This window comes from Haliaeetus leucocephalus, unplaced genomic scaffold, assembly GCF_000737465.1.
Source record: "Haliaeetus leucocephalus isolate CR32 unplaced genomic scaffold, Haliaeetus_leucocephalus-4.0 Scaffold151, whole genome shotgun sequence".
In the NCBI taxonomy this organism is placed as follows: domain Eukaryota; kingdom Metazoa; phylum Chordata; class Aves; order Accipitriformes; family Accipitridae; genus Haliaeetus; species Haliaeetus leucocephalus.
Window position 1 is genome coordinate 4,240,154 of NW_010972587.1, and position 24,097 is coordinate 4,264,250.

Consider the following 24,097-nt stretch of genomic DNA (forward strand, 5'->3'; position numbering starts at 1 on the left):
CCCCAAAACCAGTCAGCCTTGGACACTCAGGGACGAGCAACGTGTTCAGCTAATCATCAGTCTGCTGGCTGGGCCAATAAATGAATTTTGAGATCGCCAGCCACTCAGAACTATAAAAGCAGCTAAAGTAACTTTTGTCTGATTTTGAACCCTACTCAAATATCATAGTTTTGACATTTTGTCTTGAATGCTAACATTTTGGCTTTTCAGTCCATTGACGAGTGATTTGCTTTGCTTTGCTTTGTTGTTGTTTTCCCCTGCTAGGCAAGTGAATAGAGAATAAAAAGAAATAAGCCGGTGGGGGTGAGAAAGAGCAGAGTGAAAAACAGAATGGAAAAACCTACAGAAAAAGGATCAGTGATATGAGGAACAAATTTGAATATAAAAAGATACTTTTTTATCTATCCTGTGGGTTTTTTTCCCAAATCAAAACTGGATATGCTTCTAAAACATAAATTGCAGCTCAAACAGAAGTTATAGATATGATGCAGAAATAAATAGGCAATATTCTTCGTGTTTTATATTGTGTAACGAGAACCAAACTTTATGATCATAAAGATGCTTTTATCTGTGACCCCACAGAAAATACACAAAAGATAACACTTGCTCCAACTTGACTCTTGGGGTACTTCTACCCTAAATCCATAACAAAGGCTTTCTTTAACAGTGTAAACGTCTTTGAAACAGAACTGCCATGACGGCAGAATGACAGATTTCAGTCAAATAAACAAGATGTTTTCATTTTTATTTGAATTATTTTTGACACTGTAAACAAGAGTTGAAAAATTTGAAAACCTGATGAAGTCTTTTTCTGACCTGGCTCTCTGAAACAGGTTATATCAGCCTGACAAAATATTTTCCTCTCAGACAGGTAAAATATTTCATAACCTTTTAACCTGTCCTTGCTTAAACCACTAGAATTACATTGAAGATCATTTTAAGTTTTCAAAAGAAGAGCAGCTCCTTTCCCAATATAACTTATTCCAAATTTCCTTATAGCTCATATATGGAGGGGAAAAAAAAAAAAGAAAGGAAAAAAAAAAAGTAACATGTGGGTTATTATTAACGTGTGGTCAGTGAATGTGGGTTCTAATAGGTCAGTATTTCCAAATGCACCTTAAATCTGGATCAGATGGCAGTACTACAAAGAGCAACATGTAGTGAATTTTATTTTTAGCTATTCTCTTCTGACCACATTTAAGATCAGTCTGTCCTTTGCTGTTCTAAAATCTTCTTGATGTTTTCTGACATTCTAAATCTCAAACCTTTGAGGGAGAGGAGGGGCAAAATTATAAAAGCTGACAAAATTAATTACACTGTATTACTCATCTAAAATGTTTAATTAGTCACATTGTACCTGATCAGATGTAATGTCTTCAGCATCCTCTTAACCAATAAAAACTGTAGTGCAAAGTGACTTTTAACACAGCAGACAATTTCAGTTGCACTGATTTTTTTGCTCCTTTTATAGAAATCAGCTGCCTCTGTAAATGCTACCTCCCAGTAACCATAGGAACAATGTCCACTGTAATTTCTTAAAGTGGAAGTGCAGACAAAGTAATTTCATCTATAGGAAAATATATGAACATAGTTATATCCTACTTATCGTATGCGATATCTCACATTGCCTCTTACATTTTAATATTCCCTGTGCCTGAATGAAGAATTAGACCAGTGACCTTTTCTTCCACTGGTGATTGTGATACATAAAACTGCAAGTGGGTTCAAGAATTTTATTTTTTTTTTTTTTTAAACAGAAACTGATATTGGCCACGAAGCCTTTCAATCCTCACCACACAGCAGACCGCAAACTTCAGCACTTCCACTGATCCTGCTTTCTATGTATCTCTTTACCTTTGCAAAGCCCATCATCTGGCCCCGTGGTGGAGGAAGGGCTTGGTCTGGTGGTGAGAAACTCCTGGGAACTGGAGCAGGATCTGTCCTTGAACTTGCACCTCTTCACTCTTCCACCTGCTGCTTCTCCACTTTCCTCTTGTGATACTGTCTAGAAAGAGCCAGACATACCCATCCTTCTCATAGCATCTCCAGTAGATGAGGTTTGATTTACTTTCTTATCAGACAATTGGAGAGCAACATTCAGTAAATAAAATGTCACAAAGATTCAGCCTGAAGATTCACCTAAATTGGCTCTCAATGGACAGAAGTCGTACACCTTGCTTAACCGTAAGCTTCCTTTCACGTCTCCTTTGGTTTCATTATTTCTCTCGCAGACCAGTAATGTATAGAGGATGGGGAAAAGGAGCTATTTCCCCACTGGACTTCTGAGTCTCTTCTCTGGTCCCTTTTTCCCTGTTCCCCCTTTTAAATTCTCAATAATTCCTCTGAGCTTCGAAGTACAGTTTCTAGTATATAAGCCAAGGAGAGCTTGATGAGAATTGATTTTTAGCCAGCAAATGTCACTCCTTAAATGCCCAAAGGCTGTTTAAACTCAGACTTAGACAGAATGTTAGTAATGGCAGAAAAATCTGACCCAACTTACCTTAAAGTACTGTATCTAGTTTCTGCTCCAGAAGTTAGCGCAGATAAATGCATGGCAGGTTTTCTCAAAATCAAAAAAGGCTTTAAAGAACTTCAGTTGTCTCCTCATAATGCTTAGGCACTTGTGGCCCTCCCACAAAACTGTAACGAATTATTCTTTTGCAGTGTATTGGCACCATATTCTGTTCTATTTCCTAACCATAAACTGATAGCTTTTTTTTTTTCTCTGCTTCTTTCCCAAACTGTCAGAGTGCTTTTTAGTTCCCCCTGTTACCAGTGAGACATATGTTACTTTGTTTGAACTGCCCTCCCAAAATTAAAATATTCTCATTACTGTAAACTATTTGAACACATTTGCAATAACATCCTACAATGGGATGGTCATAACTGAAGTGTTTCCAGCTTTAAAAATACAGAATATTCCTGCATACTGGATTTTCAGCATTAGAAAGATGTACATATCCTCCCTCTGTTCTCATTCAGAGCATAAAATCAAGAAAAGATGTAACAAACTCGAGAAAGACTGAGTGGGCACATATAAATGAGAAAAAGAAATACTTCAGCTTAGAGAATATTTCTAAAAAAGAAAGGATACATGAACCATTGCAAAACTGTAAGGTAGATCTGAGGAGTGATGCATCCAGTTTTTTTCTGCGGTCCAGCAGTCACCAATTGCCCCAGCACTCGGGGACAGCAGAGATCTTGGTTTTCCCCTGTGGCTGCACAATGTCCTTTTGGAGGCTGGCCCACACCACTGCAAACCAGCCCAGGAGGCCGTGAGTAAGGCAGGGCAGCGTGGCTCCTCTTAGAGCTGTGCTCCTCTCAGACTGTCTCAGTAGGGCAGCTGGAAGGAGCCTCACTACTAGGAATACCCCATGCTCTGTCAGGTTATTCAGCAATCTGGCAAGAGGAGATTTAAGGGGAATAGAATAAACAGCTTGCTTAAAATCATAACATTGAAGTATTGGATCAACCATCAAAAACCAAAGCAAATTCTTAACATTAGCAATTATACCTATTGACTGTCTCAGTGTCTCCATGGATTTCCACCTCACTGCCTCTTAGATTAAGCTGGAATCTCCCATTCTTTCTTAAGATGAAGTCCCTTTTGCCTTGATCATCTGAAATGGCTTTTGGCACTGCTTTTGCTTCCCAAACTGTCAGCAAAAGTCACGGAGATCAAATGCCTTAGCGTTACCTGAACTCCTCCTGGAAGAATGTACTTCCAAGTTTCTGGTCACCAGCCATGGGGACACCTCCAAGGAAGAATATCTTTTTCTGCCACACATTTTTTTAAGGGTGGGTTAATACTTCCATTGAATGCTTTAATGGGCACATATGTGGCTTCGGGTTGCTTTACTTTGTAACAGTCTTCTGTTAATACATTTGTGAAAACTCATACCTCCTATTATGAGAAATAAAAAGTACACACTCATCTGATTCAATTTTTAAGTATTTTCTCTCTGAGTATTACAAAAAGTACAAAAATATGAATAGTATTATAATGCTATCTTTAAAAAATAAAAAAAGGGAATGAGATGCTTAGCCTGAGTCCTTTCTCTCCTGCCCAGTTTACGGGGGATCATTTTCTGGAGACTTCATCATGGCAGCCTCATGATGGAAGAACCTGAAACCCCAATGTGTAGGTCTCCAAAATTTTCACAGCAGGGTGTCTGTGCCAGTACTATGTTTTGCAGAAAGCAAATGCCTTTTATGAAAACTTTTGTTTAGTCAAAATCCCAGATTCTTTGAAAATTCTTTCTAAATGGGAAAAATAATTCACAGCAGTTATAAACTCCAAAGATTAAAATGTTTACCGGTCCCCTTTCTTTTCCTTACACAGCCTCATCTGTCATGTCACAGATTTCTCTGGTGATAGGAGACACAACCTTACCTGCAAGTGTTTTTTTTTTTTCCTTCCAGCTTTGCTCTATTAGCATTTCAGCTTAAAGAGTGAAAGAAGGAGCGAAAGTCTGCCCCTGTATCTCTTAAGTAACCACATTTGTCTGGGAGCTGACCTTTTGCTTTACACCTAGCTTCACTGGCTGGCCATTCTCCTTCCTCCTGCCAGCATCTCCTCCCATTTTCTTAGAAACTAATGACAACAGTCACAATGGAAATGTTATTTGCAGTTATTATGTCTTGAAGGATACAGACCTGAAATGACTAGTACGGAGACAGCTACACATGTTGTAGCACCGATATCTTTTGCAAGCTCCTTAGAGGGTACACGTGACATTTGATCCTCTTACTTTCTTTATGTGGGAGTTTTCATTACTAAAGCCACTTGCCTTTTATGTTTGAGCATGTGCTCTACAATATGCATATCCCCTAAGCCAAACAACCCTGCCGTATTTCCTCTCCAGAGGCAGGGAATTCTGTTTGCAAGGTGTCCTTATTTTTTGTGCTGTTTCTTCATTTACTGGTTTAATAACCTCCTCTCACTGCTGGTTGTACTATTCATTCAGGTTTTTATCCACAGCGGAATAGGACTCTGCAAAGCAAATCTGTAGAGTGCAGAAGACAGAAGAGATTAAGAAAAACATTGAAAAATACTTTCTTTTCTTCACTACCTGTTAAATTAGTTATGCAAATGCATTTATTTTATTTTCATGTAGACAAACATAAGAAGGGGAAAACAGTCTAATTCTCTAGATGCCCTTGATGTAATTTATGGGAAAACAAAAAAGATTCAGATCTGATTTTGTTTCATCAGCCAGTTAATAGATACTTCTGTTCTAAAATATTTTTGACAAATGTAGAAGACCAGATTATTCTTTCCTTTGCAGGGCTCTCATTTTCCATCTCCTTGGTTTAGGTCATGCTAGCAAGAGCCATTTGTTGCATTATTCTTCTTCTTGCCTGCCTGACAATTTTAATTTGAAGATGGATTTTTTTCCTTCCATTCAAATAAAAGTTTATAATCGATCTTTTGTTTTGCCAGAGGATACATAACTAAATCTAATTTATATTATTTCTGCTATCTGTAGCTGTACAGATAGTTCTTAATGATTTTCCTCAGCTCTATTTTTTAGAGTTTTGGCCATATTGGTACAAAACAACACTATCCTAAAAATTGTAATTTATTGATAATGAAGGAAAACGTCAGACTGAATCAATAAAATATTTTATTTAGCTCTTTTAATGGGCTTTTTTTTTGTTCCAATGTTTCATTCTTTGAATATAAATTGATGAGACTTTTAAAATGAAAGCCATTTGAATTAAAACCAATCTTCTTGAGTAGAAATATATGTGAAAATAGTCTCTCTTTAAACCTGGAAGTCTTCGTACAAAAGTGGCAAAAATATTGAAGTGGGCTCTTTCCTTGGGATGGTTTTGTGCATACATCCCTACACAGAAAGGCACTGAACGTTATCGTTGCTCTGTTGCAGGACAGAGCCCCCTCTAAGGTGCCAAATGTCTTCACCACAGTTGAAGGCCGGCACGAACTGAGCCTATTCCCAGCACTGAATTCCATTTACACTTGATTTTTGTTGGCTAAAGGTTTCCTTCAGTGTTTTTACAGTTTATAGCTCACCGGCAAAATTACTTAGTTAACTGTTGTCAATGAACACAGCCTTAAAACCTTGAACTTCTTGCCATTTTTTTTGCACTAGTGTCTTCAGGTCTGCATCCCAGAGGTGCGATGGAGAGCGCTGGTGCAGTCCCTCTACGCAGCTGCTCTCTGGTGGGGACATTCACCCGGACCCGGGGGCTGGCAGGGGGGCTCTGGACCAGTGCCACCATCGAGATCTCCATCCCGGCCAGCTCTGCGGTGGGGTGGGACACTCCGCCCTTCTCCTTACCCTCTCTACCCTGCCTTTTGTCAAAAGGGAGGCAGTTGCTAGGACAAGATCTGCCATGCAGGAGCTAATTCTCCAGCTGTCGGCACTAGAAAGCCTCTCTTTACTCCGGCTGAGAGTTAGGGAGAAAATCCTCCCAAGAGGTGTAGGGCTGCATTTGTTGGCCAGTTCAAGCTTTCTGATAAAGTCTTTATAAAGAAGGGTCAGGGGACATCTTAACCCATCTCACCAGGCTGGGCATGGGAAGGTTGTGCCTCAATCCAGAGAGCTGTTTCCAGAGTTATCTGCTGTGCCGCAAACGGCTGTGCCCTCCGCAGACGTCCTCAGCTGTCCCACAGCCCGCCCCGCCACGGCGCAGGTGAGAGCATCTGGCAGAAGCGAGCCCAGTACCAAGCCCTTGAAAAACATTGCAGGCTCTTCCGAGTTCCACCATCCCCCAAAACAATGTGTCACCCAGAAATTATCAGCAGCAACCCGGTTTCTTTGTTATGACCACCAAAATGACATACTAAAAGCTACTGAGCATGCCTGAAGGAAGCAAGTGATGCACGTTCCCTCTGTCGATGGGCAGCGAGCATCCAGCTGGTCTCTGTGGTAATGTGAAGTGACTACCACCCAGGAGAGTAATTTTCATTAACTCATCCTGACAAACAATATTAACCCATAGGCCAGTTTCCAAACTTGGATATTATAAATCAAGATCTCCAGTTTGTTTCCAGGCATCAACAGCATCGCTTGGATGCCAGACTACCAGCTTTAGAGTCTGAAGTGGCTCAGTTTTTGTGCAGGGCATCATGATTTAAGTGTTCATGATGTTTGAAAATTATATTGGATTTTTCCCAAATTGCTATCACCCGTTGGGGCTGTGATGGTCAAAACTCATCTCGAAAGCAACCTCGTTAAATTATCTCATTTAACAGGGACAAGTCAGGTCTGATACTGGTTACCTTTAGACTGTTGGCTTGTCAAACTGTATTTGTTATCCCTTCTCCCAGTTCCAAAGGCAGCTGCTGCCATTGTCGCTCCCTTTAGCTGGTAACAGCAGCAGTGTGGGACAGGAGAAAACCATAAAGGACAGGCTAATAAAGTGTCTTTTCCTCTCCCTTCCTTCCCACTTCATCAGGTACTTAAGTTTGTGTCTAGCTTTTAGTATTATATTTATTCAGCAAAGAGCATATGCACATGCTTATTCCTAAATGAAATTAGTAAGATTTTAACATGTGTTTAAGTGCTTTGTTCAGCTGAAGAAACTCCCTTCATAACTAGTGACTTTTCTTTACCCCTTCTGTCCAGACACACCTACACGTACATACACAGAAATGCAGATACTTTTAAGAAATACCATCGTCAGATTGCCCCATCTTCCCAAGAACATGGAAAAGGAGTCTAGCATGGAGGAGAGTAGGAGAGCAGAAATGGAATTGAAGTCTCAAAAGCTACAAGAAAGCATATGAACAGGCTAGCCACATTAGCTAAGTGGTCCTTGGAAGAATAAGGCAAGAAATATGTTCCTATAAGAGGACAAAAATTAATGAGGAGAGAGAATACATTGGCTTCAGAAGACATGAGAAGAGGGAGATGCTCATGGGTTTGTCTGTACCTGCTGTACCATAGCAAATTTGCCTGCCCACTCAAAAACGTGTTCACTAGCACATCCTGGTACCACTCTTACTCTACTGGGAAATGTTCAGGTTTAAGGAAACTATAGATTGAGCTCCCCTTAGTTGTGCTAGTGCTGTCTTCAACAAATTCCATCATAAAATCTTGCATAATTTGTTTTTTTTTTTTAAATGAACTTCCCATTTCTTTAACAAAACCAAATGTACTCCTAGAATATTTATTGAAATAAAATAAAGTTCAGGACATCCAGCAGAGATCATCTAGAGGAAGTGATAATAAAGATTCAGTCCTGTTTCTACCAAGAAGCATTATGGCCCAACAAGGAAAGGAAATAAAGCCAGGCAAAGTGAAGAAAGGGATTAAATAAGGTGGCTAGAGATTAAGATAATTCAATATAATGCCAAGACAGCCTTTCCATGAGGCCCCCTGGTGAAAGCAATGTTAGGTAGTTTGAAAGTATAATCTTCAAGGAACAACAGCAAGAAAAACAATGAGCATTCTCCTTTAGGGATCATTTTACCCTGAGGGATAAGCCATCTTGCTAGCACAGGAAAGTGGAATCTCTACTTAGTACTACCAGCCAGAGGAAACTTAGAATATTACCTGTCAAATATTTATTGGGCTAACAGAATAAAAATAACTGAAAAGATTCAAACTCCAATTCAGATTATTAAGTTATTTTAACTTATAATGACAAGCCAAGATTTTGAAGCTGTTTCAGTAATTGTCTCCAGAGAGATTTGATCATCCACCTTCTCCAAGTGCAATATTTTTCAGAGGTCAAAGCACAAAAAGCACCTGACCATGACGGCAAGATTCAGCTGATGAAAATATGTAGCCAGCAGCAATATGTAGCCTTCAACCTTCAGCTGGCTGTAGCACAGTGAATAGGATCAGCTGGCCAATTTTGCTGTTGGTAAAAATTGAAATATATTTTTATGAACCCTATCATGTGACTCTAGACATAAGCTGCAGATGTGAAGCTGCAAGACTACTCAAGTTCCATTATAAGAACATTTGTAAACTATTGTGTCAGCACTAGTTTTCATTTCTCAATAGCAGAACAAGCCTTGAATTAACCTGGAAGAGTCTCCTTGCAGATCTGCACAGAAAACTTCAGTTTGCAGAGGGGCTGGGGTCTTCCGCGTGCTCCCCCCAGAGCCATTCCCTGTCCAGGTGAAGCAGCCCCGCTCCCTCCGCCTGTCCTCACGGGGCACACGCTCCATCCCCAACCGTGGTGGTGGCCTCGCTCCAGTTGACCAGCGCCTTTCCCATACTGGAGAGCCCCAACCTGGACGCGGTGCTCTAGATGTGCTCTAATGGTTGCTGAGCACGGGGAATAATCGCTTTCCTTGATCTGCTGGCCGTGCCCACCACGCTGCTGGGACCTCCTCCGCAGAGCTGCTCCCCAGCTATAACATAAGGTGCATACAGTCAAAGATCACAGAGACTTCTTTGACCCAGTGCTGAACAGAGCTGAAGAGGGAACGCATGCTATTTCTTTCCTTCCTGAGCTACTGGATGAGTAGTCCTACTTGGAGGTAATGACTTGGGCAAATACTACTCTTCTAGATAATACCCGAGGAACTGGCACTGTGGTATGTGGGTGAAAGATTGAATATTATGAAGATGCTAATCTGTTTTGTAGGCTAGAATGTTAAGGATTAAATAAAAATATCATCACTCAAGAAGGTATCACTTAGAACCTAGATCAGTGATTTTTAGATCTTTTTTTAGTTTGAAGATCCCTTTTTATTTTTCCCCCAGGAGTGCAGGAAACTTTGAGTAGGGAATTTAAGTCCACTGACAGTGGGTTTTGTTTTCTTAGCTATCACTCACAGACCCCAAGTTTGAAAACCAGTGGTAGATAGCTCAGCAATCAAATACTCACTTAAGGCCAGTAAGTCAGGAAGCAGTTGGAGGTAAAGAGAGAGGTAACAGATGATGTGGCTCATGTACTTTTTTGTGTATTTCTTGACCAGTGAACTCAAATCTGAGTTGTTAAACTTAGATCTCTAGTCTTATTTATAAAACCTGACAACACTCTGCAGAGAATAAAATATGCTTCAGTGCTGGATACAAGTGCCAAATGAATATGGGGATGGAAATGGGATGTGCAGGTCCATCTGTGCACATAATCCATTCGCAGCATTAATGCAGAGAGAAGGCGGCTACAGCTCTCTATTGCCCCCTTGTCTGTCTGAAATCTGTTCCCAGCCAGCTTTTTCTCTGTTATGGGAGATAAGCACCTCCTGAAAGGTAAAACCTGAAGAAACGTATTTCCCAAAAGTAGAGAGAAAAAAAACCCACCACCTTCTCAGAAAAATGCTGAAATATTGGATGAAACATTAACAGCTCAAAACCATGAAAAAATATTTGAATAAGATCAATGAAAACATTATACCTTGCCATTTTTTTCAACTTTTATATCTCTAAGGTGTTTTTGCTTGGTTGCTCTAGTGAGCAATACAAAGAAAATAATTTCTTTCTGCAAGCCAAAATAGAGTATTTTGTTTTACAATTGCAGAAAAGGAACATTTCAACAACTGCAAACTTCTCACTATTGCAGGGCCCCAGGCTTTGGCACTCACACAATTTTGAAATCTTTTCTCTGCTTTGTATACCAGTCAGAAACATCTCTTAAAAACAGCATGAAAGGTGATAAATTAATAATTTCTAACCTGTGAATAACAGAGATTTTGTCAAGTATAACCTTACATATGCCTACATAGCACAAATACATTTACATATCCAAACAGTCCATAATCTGTTGAAAGGCACAGACCCAGAAAAATGATGCATCGAAACAACATTTTATTAACAATGAAATTCAAAGTAAGCTTAAAATGTGTTCCCTTCCTGAGACTGAGTAATCAGATTTTGTTTCCCCTTTCTCTGAGCTTAATGTCACTCACATCGTTCCTGCACTCATGTTTTTGCTTCCCCAGCATCCCTAAGAGGAGTCCTGTTGTTGCCCGCAGTCAGAAGACTCAAGCTTGAGTGCAAGAACTACAAGTTCCTCTGCCTTGAACTGCCTCACTGAAGCAAAACATACAGGGAGGGGGCAGATGCTTCTTCAAACTTCCCTCAAGCAGGAAACACCATAACTGTCCCCCCTCCCCAAGAAAAAAATAACAACAAACAACACAAAGCGTATTTGAAGCACTTTTCACAGTTACTGGAGCTTATCACTCTAATTCCCCATTTCAACCAAAAGTTCCTCCGGTCTCTACCGCTGTGAAGACCAGGCACACAAAAAGGTACAAGCTCATACCTATCACGTTATTCTTCAAAACACATGTTCTGCTGCCACCTGAGTCTAGTAAAGCTTGGACTCTAATAGGCAGTGGGGTAGGGGTTAGATCTGCAGCTTTAGCCTCCTGCTTCTGATCTAACCACTACAGGCTCCTTTTATAGCTAAAGGAGAGAATCAGACTCTTTTTAGGGCAGCTTTCATCCCATCCTAAGCCAGATATCTAAAATAGGCCAGATGAAGCATGTTTTAAAGGTCCTCCTGCTTTTCCTGAGCACGCAGTGAGCCATACGCAGCAGGGACAGGTATATCACAGCTCTTATCAAGCTACACCTGTAGTGCATTGGCCAGCTGAGCAGATGGCTTACCACTGCTTTTTCAAGGCTTTTGAACTTCATAGGAAAATAGAGCATGCTCTGTTGGGATAAGAACAAAATAAGATGGGTAAATAATTGTGGCAGGATTGACTGGATTGAAAGGGAAACACCTTCCTCTGCGCTGGTCCCCTGGGGTTCCCTCTGTTGTCACTTTGCAGCAAACAGGAAACCTAGGGCATCTGTCCCCACTAAAATCCATGCCTAAAAGAGATGAGAGGAATCACACCCTAACCACCGGTTTCTTTCAATGGCTATAAAAAGTTAAGTGAAACGAATTCCCCCCTCCCCCTCCCCAGGGACAGATTGGAAACACTGCACTAATAACTGCAAAGGTTTCCCACATCAAGAATCAGAGCATCCATCTAAGAGCAATACGGCTCAAAATTTACAAGGAGCTATTTGGTGTGAAATATGTTCACTTGAGCATCTTGATAATACTGACCCCAGAAACTGAACTCAAAGAATTCTGAATGTATAAGGTATTAAAAGGCATAAGCGGGCTTATGTTTGAACTTCAGAATGTGCTCTGCAGAAAATCTTCAAAGTCATACAGTGAAAATTATGCAATATTTGGAATGACTTACAAGGAAAGATTATGGGACTCTAATTGCTTAATGGAAGAGCTTATACCTAAAGAGGCTGTTAGCATGAAAACTAGTGTAGCAATGGCATACAGAAAAAAAATAAACAGTTAGTGGATGTTGGAAATCCTTTGGGAAAAGAAACAAGTAAGTGTACATAGTAGAACTGCTACAGACTTCCTAGGTCATCAGGATTACTCCCCTGTCATCTTAGTCAACTATGTCAGAGGAACATCTAGTAAACTCATCTTAAAACAAGGCAAATTTGCTGTCAATTGAAAGAGCATCCCAAATCCCCACTTCCCTAATGAAGAGAAAACTTTTCTTAATTTCTACATTAAATTCATCTATGGCCCTCTTCTTCCCCTGCATTTTTCTGAAATATTATTCTTTGGCTTATTTTCAAGTTAAATGATGATACCCCTGATTTGACTGGGCATAGATATCATGCCTGTGGTTTCATGTGCCATTTGTTTTCTAAATTATGGACATATTGAGCATTAAAGCCCCTTTCATTTCGTCTCCCATTTTGACTGCGTAGCCATTCGCATTTCCACAAATTCCTTCTCATCAGTCCTCCAAGTGCTTGACAACTGCAAACTAAGATACAGTATGTATTTAGCTTCAACCCATAGCTGCATTTTAATCGCTATCCATCAACAGCATGCTGCTGTCCCATGTCATCTCTCTTCCTTTCTTTTGTTATTTGTTCAATATCCTTGAAAGTTCTAACCCAGGTTGATTTTTGTCATGCTTTATTTTCTCTGTACGTTTCCTGGCCTCTGAGAAAAAAACTTTCCTTGTTTTATAGTATTGCAGATAGTAATATCTAACCATGGAACCCAGACCATCTCAGACCACCAAGCCACAAATCCTTCTTTAAGGCTGAATATTCTAACAGAGCTGGCCTTCTTAACACAGTTACGGTTTCTAAAAGCATTCAAGAAGGCTTTCCTTTCACTGCAATGCAGACCAAAACCTATCTGAAATCTTAAAAATTACCACAGTATTAATTATTGTCCGCTCACCCACAAACCTTGTCAAAAGAAAGAAATTTAAACAGAAAGGCTAGCTTTTGATGGATAGAATGAGATACATCTATTAGTAAAACCAATGTGAGAAGGGATTCATGGGATGCATTTAAGGAAAGGCCTGTTGTGGAAAGGGACTAATGTCCTGTGTGGTCCTGCCTGGTGAAGCAGTCAGAACATTATGGTCTAAGGGGTGCACCTCATCTTTGTGTTTGAGCAGGTCAGAAACTTAATGAGAATTTTTTCATGACTTCCATTTCACGATGAAGAAGTTTTCCACAAGGAAATGATGGAATAATTATTTCAGCTTTCTGAGTTTCTTTCAGAAAAGCAAGAATAATTTTGTTCCAATCAAGTAATAATGTTTCATAATTATTTTCTTGTTTTGTTTAATTTCATTTCAGTTTTAACAATATACATTCGAATATGAGCATTATATCACAGTACACATACACACATCTATAGGATATTTATTGCAACATTCCACATCACTGAAACTAGTTTTATCTGAAATGAAATTGTACATACACATTTCTGTATGAATTACTTTAAAGTTTCCTTTCCTCATACATTTTTATTGTTATCTTTGTTCCAGTTGAGAATGAAAATAAGTTCAGAAATGTCAGAATTTCCCCTCTGAGACAAAAGTCTGGTTTTCAACAATCTCTTCACTTGCTAGCAGTCTAGAAACTACCAGCAGTCTCTCAAGCCAAGAAAAATTATCAGAAGCACTATTTAAAGACATGGATGGGTATTTAATCAATAAATGGATAAATTCAGGTTGTAATCAACACAGTGCTTCCATGAAGTCCTTTCACATTCAATAGTATTTATACCATTAATTAATACTGTTGTAAAAAAAGACATTAAAACATAAATTAAACACTTAGGATTCAATTTTGCTCCAGGATATTCAAATCATTCCTGTTGCTTTCAACAGGAATTGCATGTGCATAACTGAGGAAAGACTTTGGCTATTAAGCAGCACCATAAATAAAAAAAATTTAACAGATTGTAAATGGGTACTTGTATTAATTTTGCTAATTGTTTGCAAACAGCCCAAGCATTATTTAACATGAAAAATATTATACTGTTCTATGTGTGTGGATAACTCAGAGCCAGCAATATTGCTTGGTAATTCTCTCAGGATTAGTGATGGGGAAGCCTCAGCAAAATTGCATTTCAGTTCAGGTGTTTATTCAAAATGAGTTTCATCTTCTCTCATAGAGTACCTGTGTGTATGTACAGAAGTTAGGCTTAAAATAAGGCAGCTTCTCCTCTTCTTTCTAAGAAATAGGAAAACAGGTCAGAAATGTCCTGAAGACTGCCTCTCTTTCTTTCCTTTATATTTTGACTTCACTAAATCAAACCCAAAGGTCTCATTTCCCTTGGCTTAAGAAGAGGAGGCTACAATCAAAATAAATTTGAACAGGAACATGTTACTGCCCAACACAAAGGTTCATGCTCATCTGGAATAGTGTATTACCATTGGTAACCCATTTTAACTATGAGATATGAGAGGAAAATGACATTTGAAGAAAGAAGATTACAGGGGCTTTAGGCACAGAAGCAAATAAAAAGTTGCACTTTGTTTTTCTCTGAAAATCAAATACAAATACCTAATGAATGGCACACAAAAGATTTTTAAAAATTAGAACTGATACAAATGTCTTGATAAAAACAGCTTGCAGGACCGACTAGTCTTCAGGGCTCAATTCCACACATAAGCACCTGGACAACCTGGAACCCCAGGGCTTCTGAGGCACACACAGGGCTGGCGGGTACGACCAGGCACCTATGGGTGGTCCAGGCCAGGCAGAATACCTACGGGGGGCTTGGTTGGCACCACAGCCCTGTTTTTAGGTAACTCAATCCAGTCCTGGCTCTGAGCTGGGTCAATCTGGATGGAGGATAGTTCTTCTTTACCTTCCATCTGCACAGATTTGTCTTGTGGCCAGCTATTATGACCTAATGTTGTTCCCACAAAATCCTCTAGAGCCACACTGTTCTGAAAGACGCTCCTCAGGCAAACAAATGTGTTTTAGCTGCTCTCATCCCTTGATTCATGTGTCTGCCCCTGAACACCACCAAAAGCAACCATACCCTGCGTCTTCTCTTTTATACAGGTATTAGCTAGGCAAAACTCAATTAGCCCTACAACAAAGTTGTAAGTTAGATATAATTTTCCTAATTAAACTAGTGGGTTGATACCTACTATCATTCTTCCTGTATGTGCTGCCGTTGCATTATCTGTGTCATTCTTTAATGGTTTCAGTAAATGAGAAAAGTCTGGAAGTTCTTTGAATGATATATGTTTCAGTAAGACAAAATGAAATTAGGGAGTTAAGATTAGATAATTTTCCTAGTTTCATTTTTTGAACTTCTTGATAAAGAATTGTTGCCTATGTGGTTCAATACTGATCCGATAATAATGATCACAATTAATATTGTATTAAGAATGTTGAATTTATGAACTACAAAATTAGGTTCATTCCCAGTTACTAGCTGTGGTGACAAACCATGCTGACCGAGCATTTCTCAGGGTGCTTCAACAGAACATTGAATAAATGCATCATTCTTCACATACCAACTCTGACTATTTCAAATTATCATGTATAGCCACCAGCACATGTCCTTCAAAAGAAAAAGATCAGCAAAACTCTAGTAAAATATATGCACCATTTTAATATGGCAAGAGTAGGTCTGTTCCATCCTACCGTTGAAATCTGATGTTGAAGTAGCTTTTGTTCAATTTTCTCTGGCACAATTTAGACCAAGTCACCAGAAGTAACTTCGGTCATTTTTTCCACATGCTCTACATGGATATATCAACACCGAAAATAATTTGAGAGCTGTAAGCATTTGAACTCTTCTGGAAACTCCACCATCTGAAATGCTAGAAAACTACCAAACTAGATCTTCCTTGTATTTCTTCATGTAACCTTAGGTCACAAGACTGAACTGAATTAATAGTTTCTCAGAAATTTTGAAATATCAGAATTCATGAGAGGTAAAGGATATGCCAGTGTTAAAAATCTCTATAGAATACAGAATTGGAAATTATTTCTCCTTCTCTTTCTCTGCAAGTGTAATGTGGGTTGTGCCTCTTCTGGGACAATGCAATGATGAATTGGAAACCTCAAGAAACAAGGGTAGTTGTAATTAAATGTTATTAAATAATTTTGTTAAATTAAGCACCTAGATCAGAACATGCGTGCTTGAAACATGAATCCTTTAGAACTAATAAAGCTTGAAAAAAGTGATGATGTGCTTGTGAGATTGGGACATATTGTTATGGACTCTAAACCAAATTTTTTTCCTTACATTTTGGAGAAGGTGAAAAATATATTCTCTAAATAAAGGAAGTAAATCTCTTTGCATTTTAAACATAAACTTGGCTTTAATGAAATTACTTTTCAACTTCCAAGCCTCCTTGTGGCCTGTTTTTAAATGAAAAAGAACATGTTAAATGTCCTGGAAGACTGACCTCCACCACAATCCTTTAACTGTGTATCAGCCATAGATTATATAAACTCCAGAAGCAGTGTTTCACAATAGCACATTTATATGCCAGCAAAGCTTTACCACTGAATGAGAAAGTCCTTCACATGAACATCAAATTGAATTGTCTTCCTTCATATGTTAGGTGTTGCAGCACACTATACAGTCAGCAGACTTGAGTTACAATTTCCCTCTTCTAAATTTGGACACTGGCAATCAAATAAATATTATGATGAATGCCCTGGAATGGCTTCTCGAGCTGGATTCCTGAGGGTTTGGGACAAAATGAAAGCACAGCCCAGTCAAAAGAAGAGCCTCAGACATTTCATCTGTGACAGCTGAAGGCTCACCAGACAGGTTTTTGAAAAGAGGTGGCCTTGACCTTCTCTGAGTCTCCTGTCAAAATAACTGATTGGTTTTCATATAGACTGTCCATCACATTTAACCCAGCAGGATGGAGTAGAGTCCACAGTAGGGAGCCAGTTGGAACAAATAGGCAGTACAGAAAAAGAGAGCATGAAATTGAGGGGTTTAGGGCAGCAATCTAACACTCAGCAATTCCCGGGAACCTCTTATCTCGGCAAGCTGTGAAGAATTTAGTTTCTCATTTGTTTCAGCCTTCCAAAGACATCTTGTTGGCAGAAAGAGTTTCAGGATGAGGCTGCCAGGTCCATATCAGTACTGGATAGTTTTCAACTGTGAACAGTACAGTACAGTATAATACAACAGCTTGTGAACGCACAGACTGTCTTTCACCAAAGGCTTTTACTGAACCAGAAGATTTTCTGTTAGATCAATTTGGACTTGTTTTGCCCTCTTGTCCCAGAAGTAAGCAGAACAGCTGCAGTAAAGGAAGCATTTTGCTCACTCAGCTTGTTGTGAACACTTTTTTGGCACACTTTGTTGTTTTCTCTGTCCTTACTTGCCAAATTCAAAGTGTTTTGAAACTGTTATACTCTTTCTGTTGTTCTGCAACTTTGTCCACTTAGTTTTTGTTATTATCAACAAAAAGAAAAATGACTGCAGGCATAAAGAGCCTATAACATAACTTTGAGATTCTCTGTAACATCAGTCTGGCCTGGTATCATACAAACGAATGTCACATTATTAAAAGAAAATTTAAAATCACTAATATTGTAATTCATACAGACCTTACAAAGAAATCTGTGATTAACACGGTAAAAAATGCCTGTTTTCTTGAGAAGTAGAGATCATTTCAAGAAGCATAAAATAACAGCTGTAAGTATGCAGTTTTACTTTTTTCATATATTCCTTTGTTACCTTCAAATAAAAGCACGTTAGAGTTCTTACTATGTGTTTTATTATACATCATATAGCATAACAAGGGAATTACTGTACAGAATCATTTTCACAATTCCCACACACCCTTCTGTATATGTAAGCTAATCTCTGTAGGTAAAGACCCCTCATACATTCATGAAATGTATGACAAACAAAACTCAGCCTGCCATGTCAGACTGAAGGCGAGGTGGGTTGCCTGGAACTGTGAAAATTACACCCATTCACACCGTCCTTGTACAGCCAACCCTTTTGCCTTCAATTCTTCAAAAGATGTTAATAACCATAAAGCATGCTTTCTGATCTCGAAAAGCATCCTTCTTTTGGATTCTGGCATGGCCATGTGCAAACGCTGCTCATTTGTGTCACTTTACTGACAGTTCTCTACCCTTTGCCAAAGGAAAGGCAAACAACATTTCCAAAGTTTCTTACTCGTTGGGTCATCTAGAAACACAAAGCTGTAGAATGAAGTCAAACCAATTGGGATGTACTACTCACCATCCCATACTGGTGCCCCTGTCGTCACTGCTCTGGCTGTTCCCAAACATCTGAACCCCTGAAACGGCTCTCAGGGGTTGCTGATAGGGTTGTCAACCGGGTTGTTGAATAGATGACCTGCATTCTTCCCTGTTGCATATCCATTAGAATGAGTTGATTAAGATCCAGGTAATCCACTTTGTGAATTCACAGTGCCCTACAATTCCCATAATTATCCAGCTGTTCAGATATTTGAATAAAATCCTACAGTCTGCATCATTGTCACTACCTCGTCTGTAACCATATGAGGTGAGACACGGTTTCAGCACTGTGGTTCTTGCTATCAGGAAGCACAAGCAAAACTTAATTCCCAGGGAGAAGTGCTTATGGTTACTAAACTCACCAGAAATATACCCGAGGGCCTCAGAAGCTCATTATCTCAGCCTAACAGGACAGTTACGCCAGATCACTACAGACTTTTTACATTTTAGGAAGCTGTTGTTGCATAAAGAACGTATTTAAAAGATTTGCCACTATATTGTTGAGGGGCTCCGAAAACAGTATCGTGCAAACAGGTGGGATAGAGAATATTAAAGACCAAAAGCCTTCATATTACAGAGTCAACATGCTAATATCAGAACTGGAGCAGACAGAGAAATTCAGGTTCAAATTAAAAGCCTTTTTAGATAAAATGTTCAAAACCAAATAGTCTAGTTGCTGTCTCAATACGTTTGACATGCACATACAGAAAAACAAACACATATTGTATGTTGCATTACACACATAAAATAGAAGACCTTGTTTCCAGATATCTGTTCCTTTTTGTTCTCCAGTACCTGTGACCCCTCCTTTCCAAATCCAAGCAGGATCTGTACTAAAGGTATGAATCATGGGTAGTCTAAGGGGATGTAAATAAGTTGCTTAGAACCCAGTGTCACAAAATTATCAATTTCTGAAACTTGTTAAAAGACCCAGGAATGAGTACAAAGGACGTCAGGCTGTAAGAGAAATTTTTCAGTCCTTTGTAAAGCACATAAAATGCTGTCCTGAAATGCATCACAGAAGACACCTTTAGTATCTGAAATGAAAAATTTATGGAATGGGTGGGTGAATGAATGCTGCAGTTCACTGCCAGCCACTCAGATATGATGGTGATAAAGGTCCTGTAAGTGTCAAGACAGATACTTAGCACTTAATTGTGGGGATAATTCAAATTTGGGGAAGAGGTGTGGGTCAGTTCTTTTATTCCAAAGTGAATGGCTTACTTCTAATTGAAAGCAACACTAATTAAGATAAAGGGCAGGACATTAGCACTCAGTATTAACATTATGAGCCGCAGCAGCAATATGCTTTATCTCTGATGTGAGATATTTATGGTGTCTCTGGTGCGGCAGAGCTCTCCCTCGCATATCAGGCTCCAATATACACATCTTCAATAAGGAAATTAAAGAAGAAAATATGAGCTGGGGAGTGGTCTATGTGCAGTGGAAACAAACTGACCAGAAAACAACAGGGGAGGTTTATCTGCCATGCATGAAGCTAAACACTTCTTTCCTCATGTCTCCAAGCTTTCAGATTTGTACGAATTTCACACGTTACATCTAAATGGAGAGGGTGGCACCTCACACCACCACTCCACCGTGAGATCCAAGCACGCCTCAGCCTCGCTCATGTTAGCACAGAGAAAACCTGGGTAGGCGAGCCAGGCAGCCACAGCAGCTTTCAGTCAGACCTGGTGTGGGCGAGATGGTGGAAGCGTCCTGGGAGCTCTGCCGCAGTCACCCACAGCCCACCGGAGACAACTGGTCTCTACCTGGCCTATTGTCCAATTGAAACTTAGAAGTGGAAAAAGTCTCCAAGCCTCCAGAGATCAGCCAAATTACATTTTGAAGTATAAAGGCTGACAGCTTTTATTAAGACCAATAGGCTTTCTAGTGCTAGCTAGTATAGCTCAGCTTTTTTCATATATTGGGCTGGCCAAGTGAGGCATAGGCCAGTGCAATCAGTGTAGTGCTCCAACAAAACACGAGCAGTTCACTGCTTCTAAACCCTATTAACAAAGATCTGACCTCTCGCTTAACCAGGTACAACAGCAACCATAGTGTAACATTTCCACAAATGAAAATTAACTCAAAAGCTATGCTAATTATAAATAAAGTATTTTAACTTGATTGAATATCTCTTCGTAGTAACAGGGCATCCTGCTGGTGTCCCAGATTGTCCCCCAAATGCTATTTCTTTTTCCCCTCTTTCAGTTTGAAGGATGTTTCACTCATCTCCGCTTGAAAGCTATTCTTCCTTCCCTTATGTTCACATCTACTTCTGTAGCTGTATGTCTTATTCAGTGATGGCGAACAAACTTTAGATTTGTTCTCAAATAGAAGGTTCTTGGAAGATAATAAAGCAAACAAGAAGCTGTGCATAATGATGCAGGTTGCATTAATATGCCCTTTGAGCACAATCATCTCAGCAGAGATGATTTTTCAAATTCCAGGATCACCAGAGGCAAACACAGGCAACCATTTTTATTGAGAATTCTGTTGTTCTTAATCCCATCTCTGATCTGAGATGGGGTTTCACAACAATTAGACAAGCCGCGTGAACTTGCTTCCCCAGCTCTTTCACCACAAGGCAGGAAAACCTGAATCTTTTGTGATTCTCTCAGCTGAGCTTGACTCTTTAAGAGGCATAAAAGGGCAGGCTTGATATCTTTTTTACTATTTTCAAGTATATTCCTTTGCACAACAAAGACGAATACAATCTTAGCTGGAATCTCTTGATATAATAATAGCAAAGTAGTAACAACATTTTGTGTAAGTTTTCTAGTAGAGGCATTAGGAAAATCCAGCCAAAGTGTTTTCCATCATAATTAATGTTCCCAGCTGCCTGGCAGCAATTTTTCTGTACATTGATATATACTACTTAAGATACTGACTTTAACATCCACATTTGCTTAGGTCTGGGGTAATGAAGCTGTTCTAGGAATCATTTCTGAAATAAAAAAATGTGTCCAGTTCCCAGAAAATACAGACACTCCTGTGCTGTCACATGTGGCTGTGCTTTGATGTGCTGTTTGATGCAATAGTAAACTTTCATGTCCCTATTTTGTGGTGGTGTAAACTTGAATAGATCACCAGAAGAACGAGTGCAAAAAGTTCAGCTCATTGGTACAAACAGTCAGAGCACAAATATTCAATTTTCTGAAAGGGATTTTCTAGCTTTATCTGAGCCAGTAGTCTTAATGCAGGAATCACTGGGGTATTTTTACAGTGTGTGTTAGAGAGGGAGTGAAATAGATCCTTATTATTGTCCCTTCTGGCCATGAACATCTACGTGCATATGATAAAATCCCTAATATAGAAGTACTCACAGAAATACCCCTCTACTGTTGAGATCTGAAAACATACATTGAAATAAAAAATTAAAGCTGTTGATCAAGCTTTTTTCAAGCATTTTTCTACTCACTGCACTCTTTTCTGCTGTGTAGCACTGCTCTAACAGGAAGGATAGAGGCTTCCCTACTAGTAAGGCCATATAACCTAGTATGTATGAGACTCCTCTGGAAAAAAAAAGGGTGTTTTTTAGATTTAAATTTTCTCCAGCAGAGGAGAGAGTTGAACTTTGGCATCCCACTTCTTTAGATGAATGCTTTAACTCTCCTAGCCTGTTACACGAATAACAGGATGGATTGGAAGTGTCGACAGCACCCAAATAAGTGCTGGTGGTTTCTCTTAACCAAGGTTCCCAAGTGAATTTAGGTACTTTCTTGACATCCTCGGAGAAGAGTCCAGGAAAGGGAGGAAAGTAGGAGCCAGCTTTATCGCTCACCACCGCAGACCTGATCCTGAGGAGGAGGTGTAGGTACGGAGCTCCCACCTGCTGATTGCTGCACAGCACTTAACTCCTGGCTGACCAAAATCCTTCTTCTACTACATCCCACAGAGATGCAGTGGGTCTGCCCAGACTGGACATAGCTCACGCTGGCTGTCTTTACTGACGGTCTTTTTTCCTGGTGGGGAAAAGCAAGGATTTTCTGCATCGCCTGCCCTGGTTATAAGCTGTAGTCAGAAATGTAAGACAGACCAGGTCTCCTCCCTGTGTGACCCATGCGAGATGTCTCTCCCAGCACTCTTCCAGTTTTATGGCAACTCCTGAAGCTGCATCAATCCTCTTGCAAAATTACTGCTATTACCTACAGAGCTAATGTATGCTTTTACAATATGCATTTTATAGAAAAGTAGTTAATATTTCAAAACACACCAAAAGTAAGATAAGCATAAGTAATCAAAGCTAGTATGTTTTATTGTCATGACTCTATTCTCATATGCTTTTCCTGAAATCCATTTCTGATCAGTAACCACCCAGATGGAGATACAGCTTTTTTTGTCTTCAGATAGTTATTAATTTCTGACTAATGACGTTGGCTCTATGTCATAGAAGACTGCCTCAGGGGAGAGAGGGATACCATCACCAAGATTAAGTAAGTAGCCTCAAAGATTAATGAGGACAACTGAAATACTTTGTCTTGCCTAACAAATTGCTGGATAAGAAAGAAAATGTACAAAATAACCCTGAAGATTTACACAAGATCTGGACTGAATGGAAACACTTCTATTGACTTGAACAGGTTTTGTATTCGGCCAATTTGCTACTATTTGCTTTTAGTAAAATAATACAACGTGGCAGTGATTCCTGTGGGATTTTCCTTTTCATACCTTCCACAGATCTCCTAAAAAAACAGTTTTGCAAAGCTGTTCAGTGATATTATGCCTGTCCGATCTATATTATCCGTCCTGAATTAGATGACCTTACTGTCTCTATTTCTCACTCATTAAAGCACTCTCAGATAACTCAGTATGTAATATTACTGTGAGCTGAATACACTCAGAAATATACTTTTTATCTCTTGTGGAATGAATTCTAATTGGTAAGCAAAATTTAAATTTCAGGATTGCAATATTTTGCCAATCAAGAAGAGAGCTAATTTCTCCTATCAATTGTATCTGATTGTGTCTCTCAGCTGAAACGAGGAAAGAAGTCATTCTGAACATTTTGATAATAAGTAATATCAATCAGGGAGGAATAATTACAAAGAAATTGAAGTAAATTAGCATTGCCTCCTGACAGCACTGAAGTGAGAAATGAGTACACAGGAAAGGGTGTGCAATAGGTATGAGGAGTGTATTTGAGTGGAACGCGAGTGTACTTGGAATGTAAAAGGGAAACAAGAGTTCAGGGGAAAGTTTTAAGAAATAAAGGGTTTTTTTCTGGTTACCCAGAAGAGAGGGGGCATCATATGATTTTAGAAGAAATTACATTTACTTTTGACATTCTTTTTTTCAGTGGAGCTTTATTGGCTTTAGCATTTGCCCTCTGTTTCTCAGTATGGCTGGTGTGAAGCTTAAAAATTTGTGCCCTGTTTCAAAGATTGCTAGGCAATTTAAGGATTTTAAAGTCAGGTGAAATGCTATTGTACTCCCAGTTAATAATAAATAACTTCCACAGCTCTACCTATGACATGACTGCCTGTTCAAATCATCTATCTAACATTAGCAGGTTATTGATGTGTTGATAGAAAGGGCGTGAGAGGAATAATCCTGGGCCTGCTGAAGTCAATAAATATTTTAGCATTGAGATCAGTGGAATCATTTCTGCA